A 17,462-nucleotide genomic window follows, 5' to 3' on the forward strand; every position below is an offset into this window, starting at 1 on the left:
TATTATGGACTTACCAGTCATCCTTTTAGTCTAATATGGTTTTGCGTGGGCTAATTTTGTTGCACCTTTAGGGATGTTTTCTTATGCCCCAAATTCTTGCATACAGCAATCTTGTAGCCTAGAATAGTTAACATATTTAATATAACAAACAGGAAATATATTTTTGTGTTTGTCGAACCGTCTTTGCCCATTTGAAAAACTAAATAGCCAATATTGCCAACACTTTCCTCTTGTTTATATCATCACAGATTCCTGTTCTAAAGAAAAAGAAAACCTCAAGGCAAACAGACTGCCAGACTTAGATTTATGACTGTATACACCCACCTTATTCAAAACATCCTCCTGTGCATCCTCATAACTGCAGACAAGAGCTATCTTATAACATAATCAAAATAAGAATCTTTTCTTAAGGCACTGGAAATAAATGACTAAAAATACAACTCAAATTTGGTATTTTGGGACGAAAGAAGGGAAAGAAGAAAAAGGGGAGCATTAACCAAAGCAAAGCAGGATTTCACAAGGGGCGGATTTAGCACCCACACTTTGGAAGATGCCTAACCCTATTAAAATTATATATTATTGGTCAGCACTTAACTACCAAATTACAATTTATTAAGATGTTTATTACTAATGTATGTGGCCTGAACCCAAATAGAAAGGGTCTTATCCCACTAAAGATGACAGTTAGCTCAGCTGGGATGCTTTTGTTTCAACATGGCAAACAATTCTTTCTAACCATATGACAAAATTTAGGCTGAAAGCTTACATTCTCTAGGACACTGATCAGGTCTCCTTACAGTGGATGAAAGACATTCAGCTTTGAAGGAAATCTGACTTTGGCTCTTCTTAGCCCTTTAGAAAACTTTGTGGTTGGTCCCATTTCAGTATTAGAACTCCACTTCAGTGTTAGAAAGAAGTAAAAAGAAACATACTACAGATTTAGAAGGTGGCAAGTTGGGAAAATTGAAATCCAAAGGATCACTAGAAATCTGTTCCCCACATGTAATTGCAAACCAGCTTCTGATCTATGTCCTCACTGAAGGTGAAGCTGGCATAAACCGATCCCCTCCTGTTAATTTAAATACAGTGAATCTATAAATCCACCCATTAACCTATATAAATAAAAATGTAATGTTTGTTTGTGGGATTAACATAACTAAAAAACCACTGGACGAATTGTCACCAAATTTTTCCACAAGACACCTACTATCCCAAGGAGTGACCATCACTAAAAAAATTGAATTTGTCATTTGGGAGTTGTAGTTGCTGGGATTTATAGTTCACCTACAATCAAAGAGCATTCGAAGAGGAGACAGCTCCATCTTGTCTCCTGTGTCATCAGTTGGGAGCCCCTACGCCAACACCATTGCTGTTCTTGGACCAGAATGAAGAGAGGCACCAGGAAGACAGCTCCATCTTGTCTCCTGCACTGTGCTTACAATATAATATGATATAATATAATATAATATAAATGATATAATATTGATAATATTATAATGTAATACCATAATGACAGATCTGGGCAAGATTTGAACAAACTGAATCCATGGAGAGACACGGCAGATTCAATCATATCCCATATGAAGAAAGGCTATGTAACTGTGGTGCCCATGAAGTTGAAAATCTGGACCACACTTTACATCATTGCAATCTATATGAAAAAGAAAGGAAATAATACTTATGGCCTTTTATTTGCAATAAAACAAGTAGGGATACAGCAGCCAAAACTTCATTTTTGTTGGCTGGTTATAACCCCATTCTGACAACACAAGTTGCCCTTTATTTGTTTAAAGCTGCTAAAAGGAGATCAGAGTACATAGATCAGATTGGGGTGCAGTGTAGGGGAGACGAGGATAGTTGATGCATATATCTATGGCTACCTGTATATTTGTATTTTATTTTAAAAGGACTAGATGTATGTTGTATGTTATGTCTGCATTGTTTGCTTTTGATAAGGCCAATTGGCTAATCAATAAAAATTGTTGTTGTTGTATTCTCAGAGTTTTCTCTCTAATGTAATACAATGTAATACTAATAATAATGCAATATTTTAATTATATATTTTATATTACATGTAATATTGCTATTAATATTGCAGTATGATATAGTGCAATATAGTAATATATAATACTAATATTGTGCTATAGTAATAATATAATATATTGTATTTAATAATATAATATATTGTATTTACTTATTACTTGTAAACCGCTCTGAGTCTTCTTCAGGGTGAGAAAGGCAGCATATAAATGTCATAAATAAATAAAATACTAATGAAGCTTATCTGAAATCGCAGAGGTAATGTAAACTTCTGCCATGATGAAACTTACTAGAAAATAACCTCCATCTAAATAAGTGGAACTTATTGCTGAGGAAAAAAGTTAAGGATCAGGCAATCAGTCATTTAAATTAATTAGGACACTGACCCATTTCAGATAATTGTATTTGCAGGAAGCTCAGAAACGAATGGAAGACATTAAATACATAAATAAATCCTGTAACAACACAAAGCCTAACTGGTTTGTTATGACTGCATTGAGGTTTATGCAACAGCCTTCTTAATCAGTTTTAAGTTAATGGATAAGCTATCTGTGTAGGTAATTCAGCTAGAATAGATGATAGGACTTCATTATAAAAGCTCTAAAACCCCTCTCTCATTCTCTTTTTTCCCCCTCCCAGCTCCTTATACTCAGGAATATGGGTTTTTAATTCATCATATAACATTATCATTTCTGGACTTGCAGTGAAATGGCTAAAAGCTATACGAATTGTCTAGCAGAGTCAGCAGTTGCTGAGCTGAAGCATTTGAATTTTCTGATAAGCATAACAATGACTTCATCTTTCATCCTCCTCCTCAGAGTAGCTGGGAGAGAGTAGGAGGTAGATGGATTTTCCCCAGCAATGCTATCTTGCAGTGAACTAATTGTTTTATGTATTTTGAAATAAGACTACGGCCTTAACTGACCAAGGTCAAAGTGCATTGATCTTAGTATATATATGAACAGGCAGTGCCAGAGTTACAGACACCTGACTTAGAAATGACTTGCAGTAAAGAAAAGGGGTGAAACAACAGGAAGTTAGAAGAAATCTAGCACTTGGAAGGAAAATTCTCTCCTGAAAGAGTTATCACAGGGAAAAAGTGTCTCCAATGAAGCTCTATCATCAATCCTTGTTTCCACAACAAGCCAAATTTCTCAAAATGCAATTATCACAGGGGCAGAAATCTCCTGAACAGGGCCCTAGTCAACAAAACAAACACCACAGGGCCCCTTCCTTGTGCTATCCAAAGCTTGTGTGTGTGTGTGTGTGTGTGTGTGTGTGTGTGTATATATATATATATATATATATATATATATATATATATGGCTGGAGTTTCATTTAAAATATGTACCTGTTCTGATTACATATAAATTCAACTTAAGAGCAAACCTGCAGAACCTATCTATAGTTTGTAACTTGGGGACTTCCTGTATATAAAAATAACACCAGTCAATAAATACGATAACAAGATGTCTTGACTGCTTTTTTTTAATACTAATTTTGGAGGTTTCAGTGGAGGGAGATCATAATTTCATCTACACTATAAGGGAATATCTGAAACTTAGGAAGTCTTCTTGCATCTGCTGTGAACCCTCCTTGCAGATCTTAGCTGAGCCATTCTTTCTAAGCCTGGTGCTCATATATTTCCCTCTTCAAAACATATATACAAGAACCAATGTATGTAGTAGTGAAAGTACCAGACTAGAAATGAGAAGATCCAGTTTTCAATGTCTCCTTAGCCAAATTTGGTAAAGCAGGAGGTAGAAAGAAACGACGAAACCTATGTTACAGGTAGGATACTCTAAAGCAGTGGTTCTCAACCTGGGGTCCCCAGATGTTTTTAGCCTTCAACTCCCAGAAATCCTAACAGCTGTTAAACTGGGTAGGATTTCTGGAAGTTGTAGGCCACAACACTTGAGGACCCACAGGTTGAGAACCACTGCTCTAAAGGCACCAGTTGCAGGGTGAACTCTGATCAGTACTTAGGAGGGAGACCACAAACAAATACCAGGCATAGGCTGAGGCTCTATTTCATAGGAAGGAATTCCTAAAACCATTTTATAGTATTATTTGCCTAATGAAATGTATGGGGTCACCATAATAGGTGTCTTGAAGACAAATACATAGACAGAGATGTTTAATCAAGGAAGCCACAGTCCTTAATTTGCAGAAACAGAGCAAAGTTGCTAATGGTAGGCTTTATTGAAGGTCATATATTCTTAGTGTTGCCATAAACTGATGCCAACTGAATGATATGAAGAAATCCTGAAAAAGATCTATGTTAACATTTTGGGACTCTAAGAAGGAAGAGAGTTTCCATAAGGCAGTGTGTTACTAAAAGTCTTTATTGTGCTATAAAATAGGACATAAGATAATTGCATGTATGTTTTAGCCTTCTCCTATTGTAGGATTCCAGACATACTCAGGATTCTGGTAAGAAAACACCACACCAGGCACAAATATGTGTGAGTGCAGAAAGATTTCTATCTTATGTTCCTGAACTTTACTCTTGTACCTACTCGACTAATCTCTAGTATGTTGATGATGGTCACCTGTTCAGATGAATGGAATGCTATTTTAAAAGTAATTCTGCAAGAAAACCTAGCCTGGAATTTTGCACCAGGAGTAGTACTCAGGCATGTGTCTCCAACTCTACAAGAAAATAGGTGGATATGACACCAATGATGTAGCTTCAGAATTGGGTTTAGAAATAGACAATTTGGATGTTGTATGTTGGCAAAGGATTCTGATTTCTGGAATGACCAAAAAGTGAGTTGTGATATTATAAGTTGGCCTTAGTTTTCTTAGCTTAACTGAATATGTACATATGATTATAAAATTACCATTTATGCAGAATAAAATCTACAGCATTCTTTGTTATGAAATCTGGGCAAATTCCGTAATGGTTACTTCACAGAACACTGACTTTGCAAAGACTTGCTAGGCTGCTTATTCTTCAAGGTTTGTGTCATGGCAAAAATTCATTAACTTTTTGAAAGCGTTTTATTTTTGAAAAATGAAGCAAAGTATTAAAGAAAAAGACAAAGCATTTCTTATTTTGCAGCAACAGCAAACTCAATCATGCATTTGTGGGCTTTAAAAAAGAAATGTAATACATTTTATTGATATGAAAATTAAATTGCTAGGCATTTGTGGAATTCTTAAAACAAATGAAGATATTTGGGGTTTGCCAATTACATTCCGTGTCAGAGATCTTTATCATCCCATTTATATAATTACAATAAATATTATGATGGCCGGGGTTGTTTTGACTCTTTTGCTTCAGTCTAGACATTAGGAATTACATGATTGGTTTGAAGCATTATGTTTCACTTCACTGTTGTTCCTTTCCACATAAATAGCATTTTGTATTACAACTCACTAATTATGAATTAGAAACAAATTGCAAGGTAGTTATCTAAAAGCAAAAGGTAAAAAAACAGCAGTTACATTGACAGCGGACTTTGCATTTACTGACACACTGACTGGCTTATGATAAATATTAGGAATAGCACTAATCTGTGACAGGCCAAAAAGGTATATTGCGGATTGCGGGTGAGGGGGGGGGGTGTTTGAAGATTGAGAGAGAGAGACCAGACTAGAATTAATAATGTGGTATTCTTTGCAAAGCAGAATTTTCTAGCTCTTAGTATATAGGGCTGGCTCGTGACATTATGCTGCCTGAGCCCAGGGGCACGATAGTGTGCCTTTCCATTCCTTGTACCAAATTGAAACTGACTGGGCTGGCAATTAAACTCTAATTTAACATTAACCATGGGGTAGGGTTGTCCACCACACCTTTGAAATATAGGACGTACACTAAGACCCCAATACCCTTAGGACCAAATGTGAGTTTTATCTACTTATATTTGATAAAATTTGCCTGCTCTAGGAATTTTCTAAGTTCCCAACCTTTTTTTGACCAGGGACCACTTTAATTTGTTGTTGTTAGCAAGGACCACAAGGTTCAAGAATAATAAACTGTGTTAATCTAAAAATAAATTTTAATCAAAACATTTAACATATTCATTAAACTTAATAATAACATGAATTAAGAGTACTATTATAATATAAAAACATTTTAATAGGAAATTAAATTTGGTTTGCATAAATTTGTTTTTTTGAACTTGCATCTTTATCATTTGGGTAATCCTGGGTCTAATATTATTGTTCAAAATTACACATACATCATCACTTACTTTCAATCAATTCCTGGACTTGTTTTTAATTACCAGCAAAGCAGAAAATTCTTGTTTGCATAAATTAGTTGTGGAGAAAAGCATAAGATAGTGCAAGGTGGTTCCTCTAATTTTAGTATAAAAAATCTTTTTTACACCAAAACTCCTCAAGAGAATCATATTCAAACGTATCCTTGAATTTTGAAATTCAATGAGCTCTTCCTGATGGTCGGTCAGAGAAATTAGGATGGACCGTTTCTAAGTGGCATTTTGCTGGCTTCAAGGCATCGTTCGCGAGAACAGTTGCGCATATAACGCACTGTGGTTTTATTTCCCCATTACTTTCAATAGAAGTAAATCCAAATTTAATGTAGCTATTGTCGTATATTCTCTTAGGCAGCATTTTCTGAAAATAAAATAAAACCACAAAGTGATTTTATAAGTGTAACTAACAAAAGTGTTAACTAACAAAAGTGTAACTAACAAAAACTATATTGTCTTTTTCATAACAAATGAAATTCATTTCAATAATCATTAAATAATTCAAAAATAATAGGAATATTGAGGACTAACGGTCAGTAAAATTACTGGAGCCATTGAATCACTAAACAGCAAAACAGAATCACTGACACAGCCAAGTAAGACAAAAGAAAGTGTGAGACTGATGTTGGGGGGGCATGAGTACAAGACACATGACATCAATTGCTTGCCCTCCCCCAGCCTCCCACACTCGCCCAACATCCTACTCACTGGAGCCGCCTGCATAACAATGGAGTCATTAAAATGAACGAAGGTTTAAAATTTTAAATGTTTCATGGACCATATTTTAGTTCTTGTGGACCACTGGTGGTTCGTGGACCTCTGGTTGGGAACCACTGTCCTAGAGAAAGTACCTCTCTAGAAATCTTCTAAGTCCTAAAAGGTGTTAAATTCTGGCAGAAATTATTCATTTCAGTAGGGTACGTTATAGCCATTGTTTTTAGTTTTCACAGAAAGTTCAGGAACATATTCTAAGTGGATGCAGGGATGGTACTTTTCTGACATTAGGAAGCTTTTGTTAAAGCAAACTCTTGAGCAAAGACCATATCCCATCTACACAAAATCCCTTGAAAAGGGTGTAACATGATTGTACTTATATCTTGCTGCAGAGGGTTATTATTCCAGAACTTATCGTATTTTTTTTTTGAAAAATCTGATTGTGACCTCACCATAGCTTTTGCTGGAGACAACTCCCCAAATGCATATTTGTATAATTGTAGAAAAATGTTCCTGTGAAGTAACCAGCTAATATGAGGCAAGGACAAAAAGTGACCTCCTAAGAGAACAACAGACCATGGCATGTTCTCTCTTGTCTTTGCTGGTAACAAACATCTGGAGTGATTTCACTGAAAACCCCACCCCAACACAAAGAGTAACTGCAGGCAAATCATTCCATTGCTAACAGAGACATGCCAGGCTGAATAAATAGAGCTTGGGGAGATACTTCTTGAACGACAGCTCCCAGGAATCCCAAACATGGGAAACCTAGTTTTAAAAACTTTTGCAAGTTATTGCAATCTCGCAGTTAACTTGCACCCATGAGGATTGGTAAATGCTGGATAAATGTAGTTTCTGCTAGCTTGGAAGTTACTTACAAAAATAGGCCTAATTATACCCCATGCTATATCATACCATAAATTCTATATTGGCTTGATATTGAAATACAGTAATTAAAAACAAATAATGACAAAAAATGTAATACAATTGTACTGAATTATAAAAACTGGTTTTACAGAATTCTAAAAATTATTTTATTTTAATTTAAAGCATTATTTCTTCAATTGTTTTGCTGGTTGCTTGAGTCCTGGTTAGCTGATTCTACTGTATATATTTAACAGATTATATTTGTATCGGAGCCCCCATTGGCGCATGGGTTAAAACACTGAGCTGTTGAACTTGCTGACCGAGAGGTCGGTGGTTCAAATCCGGGGAACAGGGTGAGTTCCCGCTGTTAGCCCCAGCTTCCGCCAATGTAGCAGTTCAAAAACATGCAAATGTGAGTAGATCAATAGGTACCTCTTCGGCGGGAGGGTAATGGCACTCCATGGAGTCATGCCAGCCACATGATCTTGGAGGTGTCTACAGACAACACTAGCTCTTCAGTTTAGAAATGGAGATGAGCACCAAATCCCAGAGTTGGACACGACTATATTTAATGTCAAGGAAAAACCTTTATCTTTATTTTCACTTAGATCTGGAATTTTTGTATAATACATTTCTAACATATATGAAAAGGATCAACTCAAGCATCTGTAGACATTATCACATTTTTTGCATGTCCAGAGTAAAGTGTGCTGGTGACATGAGGGCCAGATGAATAATAAGATGAATGAGTACTGAAAAGTTTCCTATGTAAGGCCACCCAAGGCTGTGACAAACCCAGCCCCTTAACTTCCAGAGGATTTAAACTGGGCCTCTTGTGAGTCCTTAGATTGCAAAGACTTCAAGGAGATGAACGTCTGCCAACCTATTTTTCCTGTAAATAAATGCTATTGAATGGCTGGCCTCCTGAGTCGTAGGCGCCTTCCTCCAAGGGGCCCCAATATGTATCCTAAATAGGCCTCTAGTCTCTCTCCTTCTCACTCTCTGGAGAAAATAAATACAGCTGTATTTCCAAGCGAGAGGAACTTGCAGGCTTCCTTTTCCTGTTTGGAGTCCCAGATTTGGACTGGAGACCCAAGAAGGAAAGCTTTCCTTCTTAGGCTGGATTTTTCAATGCATGTCATTATTGTATCTTCTTTTTAATGCTTAACTCTACTTTTGCTGATGTCAGAGATAGGAAGCTGACTCATGCTGACTATTTGTTGTTCTCCGACAGCAGCCTGCCCTTGGCAGCAAATCTATGCAAAGTTTGCAAGAGGCATTTCTCAACCTGAAATGTCTCCAGCTCCTACAAACCCTCTGGGTGCATTGTTGGGTTGAAGGAAAAGTTGCATGATGTCACTGGGAACAGTGCTGGAAAGGGATTTTTTATGGCCATCCAAGACTTTAGCCTGCAAACATTCCACAGCAGTAGTTGCAAATCTGCCCTTCAATAGAAGGCCAGGCCAAGGAGAGGCTGCCAACTGTGGTTGGTAGATGTATTAGCTAGTTAACTTCACCTGGACATGGAGTTTTCATCCAGAGCCACTTGTCCCACTTCCAAAGGCCCAAGGGAAGATGTCACACTCTCCAGAATGTGTTTACTCTCCCAAACCAATTTGTTTCAAAATCAAAGCATGACGATTCTTGATACAACTAGAATGAACGAATAGTATGACTCTTGGCATGTCTACCAAGAAGTACACCTTGCTTAGCTTAGTAGAGCTTACTGCCAGAAACACAGCCTGGTTGCAATGCAAATATCAGCACATTGGAGTTCCAGAAAATGGATACAAGATCAAAAGTTCACGAGAGCTTATGTCACAACCTACTCAGCCTTTGGGACATCATAAAAATCTTGTTTTGTATTTGCATTACAATAGTACAGAGGTAACATTGTTAAAAGTGGGATCTTTCAGGCCATTTGAGACTCAGAATGCATCTACCCTGTGGAGTGAAAGCAGTTTGACACCACTTTAATGGAGTCCCCGGTGGCACAATGAGTTAAACCCTTGTGCCAGCAGGGCTGCTGATCGAAAGGTCGGTGGTTCGAATCCGGGAAGCAGGGAGAGCTCCTGTCTGTCAGCTCCAGCTTCTCATGCAGGGACATGAAATAAGCTTCCCACAGGATGGTAATACGTCTTTGCAGATGGCCAATTCTCTCACACCAGAAGCGACCTGCAGTTTCTCAAGTCGCTCCTGACACAATTTTTTTTCTATGACTCAATGACAGAAGTTGATGTTTTACAGGGTTCTTTAACCTTTTCTGCCAAAGAGTACTAATGCCTCACCAAACTACAATTTCCAGAAATCCATAGCATTGAGTCACTGCAATTCAAGTAATGTCAAACTGCATTAATTCTGCACAGCAGATGCATCCTGAGAGAGAGAGAAGTTGGTAGCATAAACTTTGGTGGACTTAAACTTACTTCCTCAGATGTATTTCTCAGAAGTAACTCTATGGGCCCTTCCAGACAGGCCCTATATCCCAGGATCTGATCCCAGGTTTTCTGCTTTACACTGGATTATATGAGTCCTCACTGCCAGATAATCTGGGATAAACAGAAAACCTGGGATTATATTCCCCTGTCTGGAAGAGCCCTATGAAAGGATATGCTACCAACTACTCTCATGAAGGATCTACTCAGACACTACAATTCAGCTAGAAGCTGGCTAGAAGGCAGGGGTCCATTAACGTATGCCCCCAATGTGTGCTGTATTGCAGATCAAGCTAGAAAAAAACATGTTAAAAAAAACTCACCAGAAAGACCGAACAAACAAAAAAATGCACTGCAACTGATTAAAGTATATCCCATCCAGTGCTGGAAACATTAATATACTCTGTCTGCAATGCTCCTCAGCCCATGTTGTTTTGCCAGCAAGTGTGGCAAAATGCCAGACACACGGGGCAACTCCATTGCCCCATGTGCCACTTCAGTGCTGTGTTGCTTCCCCCATCACATGGGGAAAGCCTTGCCCAACCGAGGCAGAAGCCTTCCCTTGTTGATGAGGAAGCGTCCTAGGATGATTCCATGCCGCTGGAAGTTGAGGGAGATTGTGTGATGGGCTGTGTGCCCATCTGTTCCTCCGCTGGCTGGCAAGCATCCTAGGAAGCTTAAACTGGTAAGTGTGATGAAGTCCTAAGAGAAAAGAAAGCCGCACAATTTTGGGCTTCTGTGTGATTCCTGGGTTCAGTTTCAATCTGCAATCAGCGCATATTATGGCCATTGTCCCAACATCCAACCAGCTCTTGGAGTGTGCAGGTGCTACACAGCAAAACCAGTTTGTTTTAATCCAGTTCCAAACTGGATGGTGCATAGAACCATCCTCAGTACCCAAGGGGTTGCTGTGGTTTTAACTTTAAATATGTTTTAATGGATTTTAACTGTGATTTTTTAAAAATATTGCTTATATTGAATTGTTTCAATGTTTTTGTATATATTTGTATATATACAAAATATTTTAAATATTTGTATATTTAAATTTTATGCTAATGCTTTTAAGCTATGAGTCTCTTTCTGGAGAGATAAAGTGAGGTGTAAATAAATATAATAATAAAAATAATAAATGTGCTAGAAGATTCCTCTGTATTCTGATATTTCAGATTAATATTGTTGTTATTGTTTATTTGTTCAGTCGCTTCCCACTCGTCATGACCTCATGGACCAGCCCATGCCAGAGCTCCCTGTCGGGTTGTACTGATCCATTTAGTTTTTTGGCAAGAATACTGGGGTGGGTTTTTTTTAAGAGTAAGCCCTGCTGAAATCAAGGGGACTGACACTCTGCGGCCCCATCCACACTGCCATACAGAATTCAGATTATTTGATTTGAACTGGATTATGTAGACTCATATAATCCAGTTCAAAGTATATAATCCAGATTATCTGAATTGATAATCTGGATTATATGGCAGTGCAGATGGGGCCTGAGGCTATATAACGTAGTTTCATAATCTAGTTTAACTCCACTATATGATTCTACAATGTCATATATGATAGCTCAGGTATGGGCAAACTTGGGCCCTCCAGGTGTTTTGGATTTCAACTGCCACAATCCCTAACAGCCTACCAGTTTTTAGGAATTGTGGACGTTGAAGTCCAAAACACTCGGAGGGCCGACGTTTGCCCATACCTGAGCTAGCTGGTGCAGCTAAACTGCATGATATGGCAGTGTAGATGGAGCCTGAGAATAGGACTAAAGACCCAGCTATGTTATCTCATCTTCTCTTTCTTTCTTCCCTTCCTTAATTCCTTCCTTCCTTTCTGTTTCTTTTCTTTCTCTCTTCCCTTTCCTTCATTTCCTTCCTTCCTTTCCTTACTTTCCCTTCCCTCCTTCCTTCCTTTCTCTTTTCCTTTCCCTCCTTTCTTTCTCTTCCTTTCTTTCCTTTCTCTCTCTCTCTTCCTTCCTCTCTCTCTCTTCCCCGTCCTTCCTTCCCCTCATTCTCTTCCTCCCTTCCCTCCTTCCTTCCTTTCTCTTTTCCTTTCCCTCCTTTCTTTCTCTTCCTTTCTTTCCTTTCTCTCTCTCTCTCTTCCTTCCTCTCTCTCTCTTCCCCGTCCTTCCTTCCCCTCATTCTCTTCCTCCCTTCCCTTCCTTCCTTCCTCTATCATTCTTTCCCTCTTACCTTTCTTTCTCTCTCATTCTCTTTCTTTCTTCCCATTCCCTTCCTCTCTCTTTCTTTCCCTCCTTCCTTTCTCATTCTCTCTCTCTTTTCCCTTTCTTCCTTTCTCTTTCTTCCTTTCCTTCCTCTCTCTTTCTTCCTTTTCTTTCCTTCCTCTCTTTCTCTTCTCTCTCTCACACACATTCTTTCCTTCCTTCCTTTCCTTCCTCCCTCCCTCCCTCTCTTTTCCTTCCCTTTCCTTCCTTCCTTTCTCTGTCTTTCTTTCCTCTCTCTCTTTCTCTCCCCCCCCCCCCCCCCCCCCCGGGTGTCTCTTGGGTTCTGCCCTTTCTCTAAACCTGGTTCCCGGCGGGGAAGGAACCATTGTGGCCGGGAAAGGGGGGGGGGGCGGCGCCTTTGCTGTTGGTGGGATCCCCGATGGGCGGGACGGATGGCTGCTCGGGCTCTGCTTGGAAGAGGAGGAGGAGGAGGGTCTTGCGGGTCCGGGAAGGAACCGAGGCGGGTGCGAGTCCCCGGGAGGGAGTGAGTGCTTGCCTGGCATAGCGGCCGAGGAGGATGCCTTGGAGGCAGGAGGAGGAGGTGAGTGGGGAGCCCAGTGCGCGCAACAGGGGAAGTCCGGCAATGGTGGGGGGAAATGGGATAGGTTCCTGGCTTTTTTGTGGGGCAGACAAGGAGAGAGAGGGGAAGGTCCTGAGTCCGGAAATCCCGCAAGAGCGCGCCAGGGAGTGTTCAACTTTGCCCTGGAGTTTGCTGCCTTCACGCCTTTCTGTTCTTTTGGAGAGTTTGGAGAGGCATCTGTTGAAAAGCAGCAACTTTCCGAGCCCCCTCCGTCCGGATCCCTTCCTCCAATCCTTCCAACAGCCAAGCGGGTTTGCTTTTGTCTTCCACGAGGCAATTTACGGACTCTCTTTCCAAAGCCTTTCAATCTGGCTGCCCTTTTAGATGGAGCAAGCTGTGATTTTCAGCATCTGCGCCTTGATTGCTGCTAAAGTGGTGGTGGTGCTTTTGGATCTGTTAAGAATAAGGGGAAAGAAGCAAAACACTTGGGTTCATTTCCAGGTTTTTTTACCCCAAAGACTAGCCATTGCCTGTTGACTTAATCCAAACTGTTTTCTTCCTCTGGGAATCAATCATTCACCAGAGTCTTGGCTATGGCTGGGAGGCAAAGAAGAGATTCCTGCTCGCCTTTAGGAAAACATCCCTTTGCCATTTCCTCTCCTCCCCCCCCCCCCCCATCTTATTTGATTTAAGGCACTTCCTGCAAAGGGTGGGAGTGTTCATCCCTCTTTTGTGCGTTCCTCCAAATTATTCTTACTTTCCCAAAAGGGTCTGCTGCTCAACAAAGCTTTTTGTGTCCATCCCATTGCCTGGTCCCCCTGGGAAGCCCCAGCAGAGCATCTGCGCCCCTGAACATTGGGTCTGGATGGAGAGACAGGCTGTCTTAGTGCCTTCAACTTAGTATTCAAGACTTTCTCTGCAGGGATGTTATTATGGCTTCTATTGAAAGACAGACGTGTTTGGCTTTTGTCAGGAGGCTGTTGAAGTCGGAAGTAGAATATGCCAACCCCCATCATAAAATGCAGATATTGAACTTTTAACATGGAGAGGTGTGTTTGTAAAGATGTTAATTTGCTACAGCAAAGGCACAAAAAGAGGTTTGTTGTGATATATTATGAGCCTCTGGTGTTACAGTGGGTTAAACCGCTGAGCTGCTGAACTTGTTGGCTGAAAGATCAGCAGTTCAAATCCGGGGAGTGAGGTGAGCTCCTGCTGTTAGGCCCAGCAGAACCTAGCAGTTCTAAAACATGCAAGTGTGAGTAGATCAATAGGTACCGCTCCGGCAGGAAGGTAACGGCACTCCGTGCAGTCATGCCGACCACATGACCTTGGAGGTGTCTATGGACAACGTCAGCTCCTGGAGGTGTCTACGGACAACATCAGCACAACTGGACATTATTAAGTCCAGTTGTGCCCGACTCTGGGGGTTGGTGCTCATCTCCATTTCTAAGCCAGAGATTAGCACCAACCCCCAGAGTCGGACACAACTGGACTTAATGTCAGGGGAAAAGGTTTACCTATACCTTACTGTGGTATATTTCTGAAGGTGCGTTTGATGCATGAAGTGTTCTCAGTTGGTTCTCAGTATTCATCTTTCCCTTCTTACGAAACTCTTGTGGCAATCAAGTTCTCTTTAAGGCAGGCATGGGCAAACTTTGGTCTTCCAGGTGTTTTGGATTTCAACTCCCACAATTCCTAACAGCTTACAATTGCTAACACGATTACCAGCTGTTAGGAATTGTGGGAGTTGAAATCCAAAACACCTGGAGGGCTGAAGTTTGCCCATGTCTGCTTTAAAGTGTCTTTTTTTTCTGTAATGCAACAATCATGGGATTTTAAAACTGAAATAACTATTGGAGCAGAGGAAGATTTCTCTAGTTTGCTTGGTCCTCTAGGCAGAATGTTGGAGTGAATGAAGTTAAATGTATTGTCGAAGGCTTTCATGGTCGGAATCACTGAGTTGCTCTTGAGTTTTCCGGACTGTATGGCCATGTTCTAGAAGCATTCTCGCCTGATGTTTTGCACACATCTATGGCAGGCACCCTCAGAGGTGGTGAGGCCTGTTGGAAACTAGGCAAGTGGGATTTATGTATTTGGATTGTGGGAGAAATAACTCTTGTTTGTTTGAGGTAGGTGTGAATGTTGCAATTGTCCACCTTGATTAGCATTTAATGGCCTAGCAGTTTCAAGGTCTAGCTTCGTATTTGCCTGGGGGAATCCTTTTTTGGGAGGCGATTAGCTGGCCCTGGTTGTTTCTTGTCTAGAATTCCCCTGGGTTTTTTTTTTAGTGTTGTTGTTTATATATGGTTAGAATTTTAGAGTTTTTTTAAATACTGGTAGCCAGGCTAGCAGTTTCAAGGTAGGTTGACCTTGAAACTGCTAGACCATTAAATGCTAAGCAAGTTAGCCAACTGAAATATTCCCACCTACCTCAAACAGAGTGGAGTTCTTTCTCCCATCCTGGTCATTGCACAGATATATCAACCCAATTTTCCTAGTTTCCAACAGACCTCACAACCTCTGAGAATGCCTGCCATAGATGCAGCCGCAATGTCAGGAGAGAATGCTTCTGGAATATGGTCTTACTTTATACAGCTTTGTGAAGATGAGGAAACATGGAAAACCGCTTTTGCAGGCAACCTAGGCCCTATCTGCACTGCCATATAAAATCCAGATTATCTGCTTTGAACTGGATTATATTAGTCTACACGGTCATATATTCCAGTTCAAACAGATAATCTGGATTTTCTATGGCAGTCTAGATGGGGCCCTAGTGTCTTTCCCAATCTAATGCCCTCCAGATCTTTTGTATGACAGATCCCACAATCTTCAGCTTTGACATTATAGCTCAGAACACCTGTAGAGATCCAAGTTGGCTGATTCTGTGTTGTACTCATAACAAATAGAAGAACACAGTATTATTATTATTTTAATTGCTCAAGCAGGTAGGAAATCTTGCTTATATGAAGCAGGGCTTGGAGTTCAAGCAATATCTCTGCCATTACAGAACCTGTTTAATCATTGTAAGAAGTAAGTTACAGAGCAATGTCACCAGCTAGAGCTCCTCATCCCTGCTCTGATCCAGCTATGTGGGAGGTTGAAAGTATGCCTGCCTCTTGTAATGAGCTCTTTTGCATATTCTACAGCCCATAATACAGCAGCTGCTCCTTCACCATAAAATAAGGGAGCTGTCAAAATGTTCTCTCTAGTGAGGAAAGATTAAAAGTATTACTTGCTGGCCCAATAGCAAGTTAGAGTGGGACACCAACAGTATTAAAATTTGAAAGGCAAAACAGAAACAAATGAGCTTATATTAGTCCAGGCAGAAAATGTATTATAGATTGTACAGTGGGGTTCTGAAAGGATTCTTTAAACCTTTCAGCTAAAATCATTTTAATATTTACAATCATTGACCTAAAATAGACTTCACATTTGCTTTCCTTCAGCTTTTATGTCTATGTCACCTGTAGACTTATAGTTAACCTATGAAATTGATCGGATTTTCATAAGCAAGGACTATTCAGAGGAAAAGGGAATGGCAGTCAGAGAGAAGCCTACAACACCTAGTATTTGTTGGCTGTATCCCATCCAAATCCTAATCAAACCTGACCATACTTAGCTTTCAAGATCAGATAGAATTTTGTGTCTTTATGCGGTGGTTCCCAACCTTTGGTCTTCCAGGTGTTTTGGACTTCAGTTCCCACAATTCCTAACAGCTGATAAGTAGGGTGGATTTATGAGAGTTGAGGTTCCAAAACACCTGGAGGACCAAAGGTTGGGAACTACTGCATGGGATCTAGTTTCTTCTTTATACATTGATGTAATACAGTGTGGCCACTTTATCTATATGACTGGTATCCATAGTTTTATTTATCCGTGTCCAACAAACTATATTTTCTAGACATTGTTGACTGTGGTACTTCTACACTGAGCACTTATTCAAGACTGATCCAATGTGGCAAATGACAAATAGTCCCCAAGATGATAACCCTCATGGCTGCTATAGAGATGAGAAGTCCTGACCATCTACCAGAGCTGATCTGATGTAGTGCCATCCAACAGCCATCCTAATCACCCTCTCTTCTCATCACAGTAGCCAAGGGGTGTGACATGGACCATAACAGTTGCCCATTGCCTGTGGTGATGTCAGCTGAGACACCGGAGGGCCAGGTGAGGGGAGGAAGCAACCTCCTTCTCTTCCCCCTCACTTCTCCAATTGCCTCATTGCTCCAACTAGCATCAATATAGGCAACAAGCAACCAGAATGACCTGTGTCATACCTATTGGCTGCCGTGATGGGGAGAATGGGAAGGAATGATGAATGTTGATCAAGCTTGGGAAAATGGGATGGTCATGGAAACAGTTGCAGCACAGACCCACGGTTTATATGCTCTCAAAGTTGTGGTTTTCTCCAAATTTTGGGGAATTCGGTTCAAGCGGTTCAAGACCAC

General features: G+C 40.2%; 1 protein-coding gene across 10 annotated transcripts in view; it reads left to right on the forward strand.

The window, feature by feature from the left end:
• Positions 1-12,910: 12,910 nt before the first annotated feature.
• PHLDB2 (pleckstrin homology like domain family B member 2) overlaps positions 12,911-17,462 on the forward strand; it is a 79,198-nt gene continuing 74,646 nt past the window's right edge. For 4 of the 10 annotated variants that reach the window (XM_060770634.2, XM_060770636.2, XM_067466651.1 and 1 more), the window contains exon 1: positions 12,915-13,032. The gene's annotated coding sequence lies outside the window, so the exon portion shown is untranslated. Of the gene's footprint in view, positions 13,033-17,462 lie in introns of all 10 variants that reach the window. The other 6 variants (XM_060770641.2, XM_067466653.1, XM_060770644.2 and 3 more) reach the window with 4 other exon arrangements.

Source organism: Anolis sagrei, chromosome 3, assembly GCF_037176765.1.
Source record: "Anolis sagrei isolate rAnoSag1 chromosome 3, rAnoSag1.mat, whole genome shotgun sequence".
NCBI classification, from domain to species: Eukaryota; Metazoa; Chordata; class Lepidosauria; order Squamata; family Dactyloidae; genus Anolis; species Anolis sagrei.